Below are 13,299 nucleotides of genomic sequence, written 5' to 3' on the forward strand. Positions count from 1 at the left end.
AGCGCGAGCGAGAGCCGGAGCAGCTGCAGCTAGTGCCATTGTGGAAGTCGCCGCCGAGGAAGCAACGACATGGGGGAGAGACGCCGTGGATGATGTGGCCGGCGATGGCACCGTCGATGGAGACACGCCATGTCTGCTCGGTATCGAGCACCGGCAGCCCCGTGAGATCGAATAAAAGATAAAATGCAGCAGTGAGTGCAGAACCTCCTTGGTTGCACCGAGTTGGCCTCGGCTTCATTGGAGGAATTGGTGAGGGTGCTGCGGTTCCGGTGGGGCAGGTCAAGACGACGCTGTGGGGATTGAGGTGGCGCGATAGACGAGGCGAACATCGGGGCAGCTCCTTGGAGGTGGAGGACGGGGCGGCTGATCCGGCGGGACGACGAGATCGACAATGGATCCTTGTCCGGTGCAGTGGATGAGGGACGGCGAGCTGTTGCGGTGGATGACATAGTCGGGGAAGAGTCTCCAGCTAGGCGGTGGTCGGGAGGCCGATGGAGGAGCGTGGGGTTTCGCGAGTTTTGGCGGCCTCGGTGTACGAATGGGGGGGAGGGGGAGGGGGGAGCCAAGCTTAGGGACACGCTTGTCCGAAATGTAGGGTAAGTTACCAGCATACCCCCACCGGTTTTGACACCGCGACGTGGAGCTTCATTTCCAGCTGAGGGGCAGAAGGGGGATTTCGCGTGTCTGGGCTGCAGGAGCGATTTCGGATGAGGAGGGAGTTCTCGCGGACGTCCAAATTTCGGGATAACAAGGCGCGGCGCGGGTTGAAGAAGCGGGAGTTTCAAAGCAGGTGAGATAAAAGATACTCGAGCTTGAAAATTTCGGGATAACAAGGTGCAGATTCCTTGTTCGGCAGAACAAACTTAACGTGTAAAAAAACAATTCATACAAGACACAAGAGAGTCATGTCCCCTTTTACTATATTGCTATAGATGCCATTGAAAAAACTACAAGAAAAATGTAAAAAAATCGGGAGAACAAGATTACCCTGCACAGTACCAAATCGATTCGCACTTCCCTCAACAAGAACAAAAAACAAATCAATTCCCACCAAAGAAAGAGTAATGTCCCTTTTTATATGATTACAGATGCCATGATCTCGAATTTCAATTTTTGAATCCATGTTATGTTGAATTCGAATATATTGTTAGGTGACCTTGCGGTTTATAATTGATGTAGTCGTACATTTTGATCTTCCATCATATATGAACATTTTACTCCACCATGTGAACATATATATTGTCGTCTACCATATGGACTAAATTTGAATCAATTTTCCTTATTTGAATACGATTGTTGTCAAGTTATACAATAATTTAAATATTATCTTGATAACAAAAAACATACATATAGCAGTAATCATATTTCACTATGAACTACATGTACCATACGCTCTCCAATTCAAATATTTGTATCCATTTTATGTTGAATTCAAATCATAGTACATTATTGGTCTAGGTAGCGAGATGTTTGGGATAATCTAAACCCTGTTTTCATACGTATAATTTTTGGTTGAATTGGGACAAGTTTTCGTATAAGCCTCTTGGAAAACCGGAGATTCTCTCAACAAGCCTCGTGGTTCCGAGAGGGAACGTGTCACCTTTGTGTGCGAAACGATATACGCTGCCTCCCCCCTGATTTTATTTACAGAGGCAACATAGAACTATATGAGTGCCCTGTTAAATTTTGGAATTATTTCGGGTTCATTTGGCCTTTTTATACATTAATTGAGTTTCTGGACTTTTAGTGTGCATAATCTAAATATGAATTGCATGCACATGCTCCGGTGCACCAAAGTGGGTTAAAAAATCACATGTGTGTCCTTGGTTGAATTTTTAGGTCCCATGGAAGAAATGAGAATGAAATTCAAACATCTGGGCGTCATGACTCGACCGAGAACATCGAGAAACTTTGATTTTAAATTCATGTAAATCCAAAACTCGCCTGGAAATCATGAAACTTGGCATGGTGTCATGTCATGGCACTAACATGTTGTGGTAAAAAATTGGGCCGATTTGGAAGCTCGTGGTTCTAAGAGGGAACGTGCCACCTTTGAGTGTGAAACGATATACGCTGCCCCCCCTTTGAGTTTAACAAAGGCAACATTGAACTACATTAGTGCCCTGTTAAATTTTGGAATTATTCTTGGTTCGTTTGTCGTTTTTTATACATTAATTGAGTTTCTGGTCATTTAATGTGGATAAGTCAAATTTGAACTACAAGCACATGCTCTCGTGCACCATAGTTGGTTGAAAAATCACATTTGTGTCCTCGGGTGAATTTCTAGGTCCCATGCAAGAAATGAGAATCAAATTCAACATCTGGGCATCGTGGCTCGGCCGAGAACATTGAGAAACTTGGTTTTAAAATTCTTGTAAATCCAAAACACGTCTGAAAATCATGAAACTTGGCGTGGATGTCATGTCATGGTACTACCATGTTGTGGTAAAAAAATTGGCCGAATAGGAACAAATTTTGGTATAAGCTTCTTGCAAACCCAAGCTTCTCTCAAGAAGGCTCGTGGTTCTGAGAGGGAACGTGCCACCTTTGAGTGCGAAACGATATATGTTGTCCCCCTTGAGTTTATTTACAAAGGCAACATAGAACTACATGAGTGCCCTGTTAAATTTTGGAATTATTCTGGCTTCGTTTGGCCTTATTTACACATTAATTGAGTTTTTGGTCATTTAATGTGCATAATTCAAATTTGAACTACAAGCACATGCTCCCGTGCACCAAAGTTGGTTGAAAAATCACATTTGTGTCCTCGGGTGAATTTCTAGCTCCCATGCAAAAAATGAGAATCAAATTCAAACATCTGGGCATCGTGGCTCGGTCGAGAACATTGAGAAACTTGGTTTTAAAATCATGAAACTTGGCATGGTGTCATGTGATGGTAGTACCATGTCGTGGTAAAAAAATTTGGCCAAATAGGAACAAATTTTGGTATAAGCTTCTTGCAAATCGGAGCTTCTCTCAAGAAGGCTCGTGGTTCTGGGAGGGAACATGTCACCTTTGTGTGCATAATTCAAATTTGAAATACAAGCACATGTTCTAGTGCACCAAAGTTGGTTGACAAATCACATGTGTGTCCTCGGGTAAATTTCTAGGTTACATGGAAGAAATGGGAATGAAATTCAAAATTCTAGGCATCGTGGCTGGGTTGGAAACATTGAGAAACTTAGTTTTTTAATTCCTATAAATCCAAAACACGCATGAAAATAATGAAACTTGGCCTGGTGCCATGACATGGCACCAACATGCTGTGGTAAATTTGCAGTTCGATTTGCGAAGGCGCACACATTAACAATCAACAAAGTCATTTTGGAACAAGTGCTGTCACGCTACAATCGGAAACACAAGTATTGTTGAAATCGTGGGCGTTCTACTTACTAGTACCATTTATGTGCCGCCACGCATCCCCATTTTTTATTAGCTAGGAGGCGCCATGCATGGTATCTATTTGAGTAGTACGAGAGGCATGCGATCAGACCCCTGAGCGTGCTTGTCGGGAGGAGAGCCCTTTGACCTCCATCTGCCGTCCACCTCTCTCCCAAGGTCTCCATTAATGGCGCCTGAGCCTCTGTTTAATGGCGTGGCTATGTCTCACTCGACTGAGATTTAAGAGAGAAAAAAGAAAATCTGAAAGCACGGATCTTGATGTAAGATCCAACGGACCTATATAGCATCTACTACGACTTATAGCAAGACTGATGAATATATAAGGACGATTAATTTTTTTGATCAAAGAAGGGCTTGTCCCTTCCGATTTTCATTACTGAAAACCACCACAATTCACAAGAAGTTCAGCACAACTCCAGCCTAACACGAAGGACTAAAAGCTACCAGATTGAAATCGCAAGATCCCAAGAGGCCAACAAAGGCCAAACATCCGCGCTAGAACCCAACATTACAACCGACGACACAATCCACATCCTAAACCGATTATTACATCAAAAGAAACCAGTAAACTGAAGGAAGCCCAACATCAACTAGAAGAACAGCAACGCCAGGGTCGCCACAACAAGAGTTTTCTTCATCCCAGCCTCGCAACATTGATCTTCCACAGAAAGATAAGGACGATTAATTGTCTTACATATTTAGAAAGATAATTAAAAAAGCCACATGCGGCTACGCCCGAAATACACAAGGGAAAAAGAAGAAGGAAGACAAGGATATGGCTCGCTGATCTCTACTTTCTTGATGCGTTGCTGCAGGCCGCGGGAACTAGTCTCCGCGGCAAGCGGCGATGAGCTCTTTCGTGTCCTCAAGACGCTGCTTGAGAACATCCACGGATTCCTCCACCAGCCTTTGGCGCTCGTTGCGGAGCATGTCATTCTCGTCCATAAGTTTCTTGACGATGACGCCGGTCCTCTTCAACAAGGCACTGGTCTCCTCCTGCTGGTCTGCACTTCGGACGATCTTCTCCCTCAGCAGGTCGTGCTCGGCCCAGAGCCTCTCATTGCCCTCCCTTAGTGCACCGATAGCCTGTTCAAACGAGGCTTTCATGTCGTCCTGCAACCTCGCAAAACGGGAGATCTGATCCATCTGGCCATGGACGATCGCATGCATGCGCATATAACAGTCGTCGCCTGCACGCGAGAAATTTTCCCAGGCCGCCGCGGCGCGTCGGGACATCTCTACTGCATTTGTGGCGCGGCGGGACAGCTCTGCTGCTTTCGCGGCGCGGCGGACCAGTCTGCTGCATCGACGGCGCGACGGGACCTCCGTGCTGCTTCAGCGGCGCGGCGGGACCTCTGTGCTGCTACTTCCGCGCGGCAGGACATGTCGGCTGCTCTCGCAGCGAGGCGGGACATCTCTCGTGCTTCCGCTTCCATGCTCGCCTCTCCCTGGTGGCAATCTCTCGACCCAAAACTCACGCTGGCCATGGCAGACGCAAGGGAAGGATGCTGAATGGCTTGTTTGTTTTTGTGGATGAGGAGTTGAGGAGGAATGCGCAGTCATCTTGGCATACTAGTATTTATAACCGAGTACTAATACGCTCCTAAGTGGGAAACCGTTTAGGTTGTGATCGGTGTGAACAGGTTTGCAATTCAATATAGCGTGGAGTAATTTGGAATGTGACGAGACACAAGCTCAAAATTTATTGACGGTTCAAGTTTCGAAGTGCGGCACTATTCCCGGATGGAGTACTTCTTTTTCTACTCTCTCCTTTCTGGTTTTATAGGGCTTACCTCAAAATTTTAGTTTTTCCATTTTATAAGGCTCAATTTGGTTGTCCCCAACACATGTTCAGATTCCAAGGTGCATTAAATCATTGCATGCAAGTATTAAGAGAAAATTGACCAATGCATGTACTTTATGCATACATGCATTGCAATTAATGCATTGATAAACATAATTTTTTATCGCCACCAAAACCCACCATTTCTTAAGCTAAAGTAGACCAAGGTAATCCCTATATTAGCATATTACTAATATAAACAGAAGGCACTGTAGAAACATTTAGGACGTGAGCTTGTCAATCTGAATGTGGAGGGACACAAGCTTAGCCCCGGCCAACAGCTTCGGCGGAACTGTCAAGAAGGTCAGCTCCTGCACGTCGACGTCGCCGGGATCCTTGCTGCTTGTCACCTCCTGTCGGTGTCAAAACCGGCGGATCTCGGGTAGGGGGTCCCGAACTGTGCGTCTAGGCGGATGGTAACAGGAGACAAGGGACATGATGTTTTTACCCAGGTTCAGGCCCTCTCGATGGAGGTAAAACCCTACTCCTACTTGATTAATATTGATGATATGGGTAGTACAAGAGTAGATCTACCACGTGATCAAGGAGGCTAAACCCTAGAAGCTAGCCTATGGTATGATTGTTGTATGATGAAGTTGTCCTACGGACTAGAACCCTCCGGTTTATATAGACACCGGATAGGGTTAGGGTTACACAGAGTCGGTTACAATGGTAGGAGATCTTGAATATCCGCATCGCCAAGCTTGCCTTCCACGCCAAGGAAAGTCCCATCCGGACACGGGACGAAGTCTTCAATATTGTATCTTCATAGTCTAGGAGTCCGGCTGAAGGTATAGTCCAGCTACCCGAACACCCCCTAATCCAGGACTCCCTCAGTAGCCCCTAAACCAGGCTTCAATGACGACGAGTCCGACACGCAGATTGTCTTCGGCATTGCAAGGCGGGTTCCTCCTCCAAGTTCTTCAAGAAGATTTTAAACACCAAGAATAGTGTCTGGCTCTACAAAATAAGTTTCCACATATTGCCATAGAGAGAATAATATCAACACAAATCTAATCTGCTGACGTATTCCGCAGCGTGACATCACACTACGGCCAAGTCCTTTACTTGAATCGTTTTTACTTTTCCACCTCAGCACGTTTAGCGAGGCGGTTTCCTTGGCACGTCTTGTCAAAGCAGAGATCGTGTCCTCCCTTTTACGGGATTCTCATCAATACGGACGTGGGTAACCCAATCGTGCCCGTTAGCACGTTTCCTCGATTAAAGGCGAGTCCCAAACGGTTACGGGAGGGGCTCTTGGTATTCAACCTCTTATAAAGAGACAATGCCTTACTCCTTTTTCCAATCTCAAACGAGTTTGCTCGTCGCCTCGAGTTCCAACACCCTAGGCTCCAGATTCCAGGCGCTTCGGACCTTCGACAATGTCCGGTTCTGACCTTCAAGGCCGATGGATTCCCTCCTCCGTCACGGAGGAGGACGTGCTAAAGTTGAGAGAGGCTAAGTTCTTGACCGCCGAAATTTCGCATAGGTTGCCTGCTCAAAGGCAGGCTATTCCCAGTCCCCAGCCCGGTGAGAGCGTAGTGTTCATGTCTCACTTCCTTCGGGGGTTAGGCTTCCCGATGGATCCCTTTGTGAGGGGGCTGCTGTTTTATTACGGGTTGGAATTTCATGACTTAGCTCCGGAGTCCATCCACCACATTTCCTCATTCATCGTTGTGTGCGAAGCGTTCCTCCATGTTACTCCTCACTTCGGATTATGGCTCAAGACTTTTGGAGTGGAGTCGAAGATGATCGAGGGACGGCACGCAGAGTGCGGAGGCGCTATCATAAGTAAGAATGCCGATGCTCCATGGACCGAGGGCTCCTTTCAAGAGGAGCTCGGCTTGTGGCAACGAGAGTGGTTCTATATCACCGCTCCCAGGAGCGCCAAGTGGGTGGCGCCTCCCACCTTTCGCTCGGGTCCCCCATCACGGCTAGTGTCATGGGTCAACAAAGGATTAGATTGGGGGTTATCCAAAGACGTGCCCTTGTTGTAGGGCCGCATCAGGGATCTCTTAGAAAGAAACCTCAACCTGGTCAAGGTGACGCAGGTCATGCTGATTCGCCGGATACTGCCCGGCAAACGTCGCTCCCTTCGCCTGTGGGAGTTTAATCCAGAGGGACCACGCGCTCTCCAGAATTTCATGGGCGCAACGCCCGTGGAGATGTATAAACTATTCTTCAGATCACAAATGATGTGTCCGGATTTGACCGAGGACGCAGGCCTAAGCTGCAATCGCCCGGATACCCAAGTAAGTAACCTTGTGCCCGGACCTACTATCCATATAATCATCATAAACTTGCCCCTAAAAGAGCTGTCCTTTTAAACAGGAGTGGATAGCGAAGGCAATGCTGATCAGGTGTCCGACTCCCCTTCCCGAAACCAGGCCGGATCCCGTGCTTGTCAAGATGTTGAAGATAATGCCTTTGGAGGGAAGTAAGTGGAAGGACAAGGGAACTATGGCCTCCTCGAAGGAGGCTGCTCCGAAGGGAGGAACTGACAATTCCTCTCCTAAGGGGAAGAAGAGGGCCGCCTTTGACGACCCGGAGACCATGGCCTTGAAGCGGGGGAGAAAATCCTTGTCAGAGGGTCCGACGCCGGGGAGTTCCTCGGCCGAACTACACCCTCAAAGGGATCAGCCCTCCAGCAAGCCGTAAGTAGAGAGAGGTTTTCCTTTTGAGGGATGAGAGAAATCCTTGATTTATATCTGAGAAGATTAACCGAAATTTTACCTTGTAGCTCGGACCTCAGCCCTTCTCAGCAGAGCTCGTCTTCGGGGGATCTTCTTCCGGAGATGATGGAGAGCGGGACGCCTCCCCCTGCCATACCGCCTAGCGAGGCGGGCGACCCTGAGGTGTCGTCGCGGAGGGTTTCTCTGAATCCGGCAGGGGCGGAAGATAGCTATGTGGCCCCCCAAGGTTCTCCGCGTCCGGCCTTCGAAAGAGGCCATAGGACAAGTTCGGCACCGTCCGGTGCTTGGCCGGAGGAGCTAAGGATTCTGCTGGGGCGAGCTTCTATCTCAAAGGAGCACCGTGCATTGAGGGGCACGGTGATTGAAAGGATTTCATCCGCAGAAAGCGGATTGCATGAGGCCGTCAAAAGTTTACTGACGGGTTTTGAGGTACGTTAGATAATGTACACTTTTGTCAGTTGCGCATAAGTAAGATGCACCCTGTGTAGATAGTAGCCCCAGAGACTCTGCGTGTTGTCAAGAAATGACGACACGCAGAGGATCATAATCCCAGGTCTAAGATGTCGCCTTTGAATGTAGGTGACGAGGTGTCCGGAATCAAGCCGAACTGATGATTTGGCCGAACTAAAGTGGCAACTAGACGTGGCAGATGCCGACATCGCGCTTGTCAACAAGCGGCTTGACGAGGCTCAAGGTATGTAATTCCTCGGGCGGCATCAGGTAAGAGGAGCTTCATACCAGTGTCTTACAATGTGTGTGCTTGATGCAGATGGTACGGCCGCCGTGGAGAATCTTAGGGCAGAACTTGCCCGAGCTAAGGAGCAAGCCAGAGAAAGCGTTGCGGCTGCCGAGAAGGCCCTTGAAGAGCTGAGAGCCGAACAGGCTGCTCACTGCCGAAGCAAAGAAGAGATGGTCGAGATGGCCGAGAAGTTAAAGAGCGCTGCAGACCGTTGCAAACTTCTTGAGAAAGAAGACCGAGCGAGACAGACGGACTTAGAGAAGGCCGTTGCCGATGCCAAGGACGCTCGCTCTACGATGAGAGCTGCAAAAGAGGAGCTGCGTCAGGCCGAACAGATTGCGGCTGGAAAGCCCTTTATGCTGCAGAGGAAGTTTTGCGATCCGAAGTTTGCTCCGTTGGACCGGATGTGGAGTGTGGAGGACAGCTATCTAGATTTGGCAGCAAGTGCTGCTGATGCGACCGAACACTTTCGAGATCTAAAAGATCGCGAAGTGGAAAAGCTTTTCTGGTCACAGTTCCACAATCCAGAGCATCCACTGGCAGTGGACGATCGCCTGGCTCAATGGGCCGAACTGAATAGATTGTCCGGACTCGCTATGAAGTACGTCATGGGTCATTTGTGGCCTGGGAGATCGGAGCCGAAGAGTTATTTCAGCTTGGTGCAGCAATTCCTTGACGCGGTGCCGCGTATCAATGCGATGAAGAGGTCAGCATGCATAGAGGGCGCACGGATGGCTCTTGCCTGTGTCAAGACATACTGGGCAGAGATGGAGACCACCGCTGTTGCGTCCCGAGATTCGAACAAAAGCCGAGTACCCTCCGAGTACTATTTTCAGGAAGTCCTTGAAGGCGCTCGTGTAATAGAGACGCAGTGCTCGAAGGATGCTATGTTATGATAGCATATGTAATTATAAAGCAATATTTTGATAAATTGTAGTGGCCTTTTATACTTGTGCCTTCAAGTATTGGAACACCTCCTATGCGGCCGTTTTAAGATATATATATATATATATATATATATATATATATATATATATATATATATAAAATCTGAAAGATGGCAGTCGTTGGCTTCAGCCCCCACGCACATAGTGCGGGGGTGCTCGCAGAAGACGCATTTTCACACTTAACCCAACGTCTTGGTCCTACAAAGGAGGTGATAGCGCAGCGGGCCAGGCAACCGGACTATAATGCTTTAACACTTTCACTTAGCCATAGGAGCTAGACAGTGGGACTATTTAGGTAGCCCCTTGGTGGCGACTGCACTCACCCGAGTTCGGGGCGCGTATGTGCCTGGCCAGGAAACGGCCCTTCGTTAAAACGGAGGAATCCTATAGATTCCGATAGGTCATCGGGTGGCTGACCAGTCTCACACTGCATCATGACAGTCAGTTTTCGGCTTTCTCTACTGAGGCGCTTGCCCGGCCTAACTGGGGCACAATCGCAGTAGTTCTCCTGGTGCTACCTTAGCCGATAGAGCGGAACGTAAGGTAGCCGAACTCAGGAGCCGGGCAACCCAAAATTTGACCAAAGGCATGATTCGGAGCTGATGCATATAATGCCAAAACCCGCGATGCCGAACACTCCCTAAGGTGTTCGGTCTTTATGAGTGCGGGCAAAACAACACTCTTTATTAAAAAGCCCCTAGTGTCCAGGTACGCGCAAAAATTCTGACGTGGCCACATGCCAAGACCCCAGCCTCCTCCTTGGTTATATCAGAGAAAACTAGGGGATATGTAGCAACAAGAGACAGTAAAAAAGGTTTACGCAGGGTCTTAATCTAAAAAGAATCCTTAGGACGGGTCCCTACTGCATGTCTACGCCTGTGTCTCCGTTGTGTCGTATCCTGGAGGGGCGCCGCACGACGTTCATCTGCGAAAGAGAGGAACTGAGCTGAAAATGGGTCGTGCCGAGCAAAAGTTTAAAATAAGCAAAGTATAAAGTAAAATATATAGAACTGAGCTTTATTGTCTCTTATTGTATGTGTATGGAGCCCCTAGTGCGGGGGTATATGGCCACTAAGCTTGCATCAATGATGATTTTGTACCGAACTCGTCTATCCGCGTTCGTGGTCTTTAATGACCTATTCTGAAATTTTTGGCCGGTGAAGCCATTTTACTGTGGGGCTGTCAAAGCGGCCGCACAGTCCTCCGCTTGGGGGAGGGGCACATCAATGCTTCCCCTTCAAAGAGATGATGCCTCGTGGACCGGGCATCTTGAGTGTTAGAGATGCATAATGCGGTATTGCGTTAAAGCGGGCGAAAGCTTCGCGTCCCAGTAGTGCTTGATAGCGACTGGAGAATGGGATGATGTGGAAGGTCAGCTTTTCGTGGCGGAAGTTATCGGTAGAGCCGAATATAACTTTGAGCCGGAGAAAACCCATGCAATGGGTGTCCGGACCAAGCGTGACCCCTTGAAAGGCAGTTTTGCTCCGACGGATTCTTGCTGGGTCTATCCCCATGTGGTGGATTGTGTCCTGATATATCAGGTTTAGTCCACTGCCGCCGTCCATAAGGACATTTGAAAACTGGAGTCCGCCAATTATTGGATCGAGTACCAAGGCAGTCCAGCCTGCGTTCCTAATACTTCTAGAATAATCCAGCTGATTGAAGATGATTGGTTTTGACAACCAATGGCGGGACCCCTTTGGGATAGGTCGTGTGGTGCGTACCTTTATGGGCGCCGCACGTTTTATTATGTGAAGTAAGTTTACTATTTTTACTTCTCGTGGGAAGTTCTTTTGTTTCCTGGTGCTCTGCTTTTGGGGTTCATCCTCGTCTTCGCTTGGTGTGTCGAGCCCCTTATGTTCGGCGTTGAGTCTGCCGGATTGTTTGAAAACCCAACAATCTCGATGGGTATGGTTAGCAGGCTTACCGGGAGTACTGTGTATTTGACATATCCTGTCCATGATTTTGTTTAAGTTGGATGGATCATCCCTGTTATCCTGGAGGGGTGGCTTTGTCTTATTCTATTGTGAGCTTTTGAATCCGGCGTTGACTGCTGTGCTCTTCCGACTTTTTTCCTTAGTCCGGTGACAGTCCTTGTTGCATCGCGGTTTTCCATTTCCATCCCTAGTTTTGGATGTACTTGGATCGCTGGGGCTGCATCTTGCCAACCAGCTGTCCTCTCCTGCATAAAAGCGGGTCATGAGGCTTGTTAGTGTAGCCATTGTTCTTGGCTTTTCTTGGCCGAGGTGTCTGGCGAGCCATTCGTCTCGGACGTTATGCCTGAAAGCTGCTAAGGCTTCGGCGTCCGGACAGTCGACTATCTGATTCTTTTTAGTGAGGAATCTATTCCAGAATTGCCGAGCTGATTCTCCGGGCTGTTGAGTTATGTGACTAAGATCGTCTGCATCCGGAGGGCGGACATAGGTCCCTTGAAAATTTGCTCGGAAAGCGTCCTCGAGTTCTTCCCAACTTCCGATTGTGTTTTCAGGAAGGCTTTTAAGCCAAAGCTTAAGGGGTAAGTATTTTATGGCGTGGAGGTCATCTCCTCTGGCCATATGTATGTGGAGGATATAATCCTTGATCCAGACTCCAGGGTCTGTTGTTCCATCATATGCCTCTATGTTTACGGGTTTGAATCCGTCTGGAAATTCAGAGTCCAGGACCTCATCGGTGAAACATAGGGGGTGTGCGGCGCCCCTGTATTTGGGTGTGCCGGATTCTGATGATGGCTTTATTGCATTGCTTACGAGAGCTTGCTTCCTTGGCCCGTAAATGGACCTGACTGGGCCATGATGCGAATCCCTAAGTGGGTCGCATGCCGATTTAAGTACGGTGCCGCTTGCCACTTTATGCTGGCCATGGGGTCGTCTATCCGACCGTGTGGCTTTCTTATTTTTTGAATGCGAGGGCTCTAGGGCCTATTCGTCGAATTCGGGTAGTAGCTTTCTCTTCGGATGGCTTTTAGTGTGGCGACTGTCGCCGTATTTATCTGCGGTATTGATTACTTTGCTCCATCGGATCCTGAGTGCATCTTCCGCCGTTTTTAGCTTCTGCTTCTGCTTTTTCAGGCTGCATGCTGTTGCAACGAGCCTCTTGTGGAGATTCTTCTGCTTCGTTGGTTTATCTGGCGTAAGGTCATCCGGAGTGCCGTTTTCGCCGGGGGAGGGATGTTCGGTTTCTCTATCTGTGTTGCCCTGTTCGGACGGTTGCTCCGAGGCCTGCTCATCGTCTACCGGCTCATCCTGCTCTATGGCTGGGTCTTTATCGAGGCGGGGCTTGGGTCGGGGTTTACGCCGATGCTTTGATTGCTTTTCGAGGGATCGGTCCCCCGTTCCATCCCCTTTTTCCTCGTTGTCGTTTCCTTTAGGGGTATCCACCATGTACACATCATGAGATGGGGTGGCTGTCCAATGCCCTATGGGCGTTGGCTCATCTGTATCTCCTGCATCGTCATCCATGTTGTCGATGTCTGCAGAGTCAAAGTTGAGCACGTCGTTTAAATTGTCGACAGTGGCTACCAAGTGGGTGGTGGGTGGGCTTTGAATTTCTTCATCGTCCGTATCCCATCCTCGCTGACCGTAGTCCGGCCAGAGCTCTCCTGATAAAGAGAGAGACTTTAGAGAATTCAAGATGTCGCCAAAAGGCGAGCGCTGAAAGATGTCCGCGGCAGTGAAC

This window comes from Triticum dicoccoides, chromosome 3A, assembly GCF_002162155.2.
Source record: "Triticum dicoccoides isolate Atlit2015 ecotype Zavitan chromosome 3A, WEW_v2.0, whole genome shotgun sequence".
Taxonomy (NCBI): domain Eukaryota; kingdom Viridiplantae; phylum Streptophyta; class Magnoliopsida; order Poales; family Poaceae; genus Triticum; species Triticum dicoccoides.